The sequence below is a fragment of the Myotis brandtii genome, unplaced genomic scaffold (genome assembly GCF_000412655.1).
Source record: "Myotis brandtii unplaced genomic scaffold, ASM41265v1 scaffold106, whole genome shotgun sequence".
Lineage (NCBI taxonomy): Eukaryota > Metazoa > Chordata > Mammalia > Chiroptera > Vespertilionidae > Myotis > Myotis brandtii.
The window spans coordinates 609442-611603 of NW_005353584.1; the positions used below are offsets into that span (position 1 = coordinate 609442).

General features: G+C 55.0%; 1 pseudogene; it reads left to right on the forward strand.

Annotated features, from left to right (window-relative positions):
• Window positions 1–595: 595 nt before the first annotated feature.
• Window positions 596–1951, forward strand: LOC102257132 (annotated as a pseudogene).
• The last annotated feature ends 211 nt before the right edge of the window (window positions 1952–2162 follow it).

Here is a 2162-nt window from a genome sequence, read left to right on the forward strand (position 1 = left end):
CTCATCAAAAAGTATCCACTACAATTATCCAATACATGTGAACAATCTAAAAAGCCATCTACAGATGACTGGATAAAAAAGTTTTAGTATATATATTCCATTGAATATTATCTCTATATATAAAAAGCCAGTGTCTGTGACAACTGTGATGACCAAACGACCAGTCACCATGAGGTGCATTGAGCACCTCTTGGTCCAACCCCCCCGGGGCCCTCAGGCTCCGATTGATCAGGGGATGGCTAGTGGGGGAACCAGGGTGAGTGGAGCAGCGGGGACTGGCAAGTGGGTGGAAGGCAGACCTCTTGGTCCCTTCCCCCAGCCCCCAGGCTCCAATCAATTGGTGGCGGCAGCGGGGCGGAACTGGGGACTGGCTCCCTTAGTTGTCCTGCAGATTCAATCTCCAGAGGACAGGACAGGCACTAATGGACCGGTGCCACCGGCATGATCCTGACAGCGCTACTGGCCTCCTGGAACCCGGCCTCGGGCACTGTGGCCGCTTCCCCTCCCTAGGCACTCCTCAAGGAAGAAAGGATACCACCAGCAGCGCCAGGGGTGACCAGCGGTGACTGCTCTCCCCGTGCTTCCTCCAGGTCATTTGAGCCGGCCCCTGCTGGTCCCTGCTCCAGATGAAGTGTGAGCACTGCACAGGGAAGGAATGTAGTAAAAAAACAAAAACCGATGACCAAGAGAATGCTGCAGTCAACATCCGGAGTCTGGCTCAGGAGAATGGAGGGAAGAGAGAATTCCATAAGTTGGCCAATGCCAAGATATTGCTGAGTGACTGCCTGGAGTGGGACAATTGTGTGACTGCAGAGGAAGGAGTCCAAGTTTCTCAGCAGAACACCAAGGACTTCTTCCGTGTTCTGAACCTTAATAAGAAATGTGATACCTTACAGCACAAGGTGCTGGCAGTGTCCATGTGTCCTCAGTCTCTGCCTTATTTTGCTGCTAAATTCAGCCTCAGTGTCACTGATGCATCCTGAAGGCTCTGTGTCTTCCTCAAAAGCCTTGGGGTGCACTGTCTTTGACATGAAGATAGCTGTGGACTTCAGCCTCCTGGAGAGTCAGAAGGAATTTGTGTGTCGGTACTGCCGGCACTGTGAGGAAGAGCCCCGGCTACCCATGCTAACCCCTGCCTGCCCCGGCTGGGTCCAATATGCAGAGCGCATGCTGGGTCACCCCATCACCCCACACCTCTGCACAACCAAGTATCCCCAGCAGATCATGGGCTCTCTGGTGCAGGATTACTTCACCAGATGGCAGAACCTGTCCCCAGACAAGGTTTTCCATGTCATTGTGGCCCCGTGTTATAACAAGAAACTGGAGGCCCTTCAAGAAGATGTTCCCACAGCTTTACATAGTTCCCGGGGTGCTGACTGTGTGTTAAGCTCAGGTGATATTGTCCAGATAATGAAGCAAAGTGACCTTGCCTTGAATGCTGCCGCTGTGGACACTGGAGACATGAAGGAAGAGGAGGTGAGGCTCCACGAGGGTGCCAGCTCCGACGGGTACCTGGCACACATCTTCAGGCACACGGCCAAGGAGCTGTTCAACAAGGATGTGGGGGTGCTCACCTACCACACCCTGAGGAACAAAGACTTCCAGGAGGTCACCCCTGAAAGGGACAGAGAGGTTCTGCTACACTTTGAGGCTGCTTATGGCTTTTGGAACATCCAGAAGTGATCTTGAAGCTGTAGAGGGGCAAGTTCCCCTGCCACTTCGTGGAGGTCCTGGCCTGCGCCAGGGATGCCTACGTGGCAGGGGCGTGGCCCAGGCAGAGGATGGACATGTGGACAGGGCACTGCTGCGGCAGATGGAAAACATCTACGCTGCCATCCTGGTGTGGCCCCTGGGATCCAGCGCCCATGTGCAGGAGCTGTACCAGGAGTGGCTTGGGGGGGGGGGGGTGAGCGACTCTCCCGGGGCCCAGGCAGCCCTGCACACCACCTAGCGGCCCAGGGCAGCCTGCCAGGACATCAAGTGGTAAAGGTCCAGCAGACACCCGGCCTGTGGGCCACCTGAGGAGGGGTGTCAGACATGTGAAGGAAAGGCTTAGCATCTCAGTCATCGCTTTGGTTTTCAGAATTCCCTGCTCCCCATCTGTCGGCTCCCTCCCTCTGAGGGGCACTGTCATCGTCACATGGGTGCTACTGGAATATTGT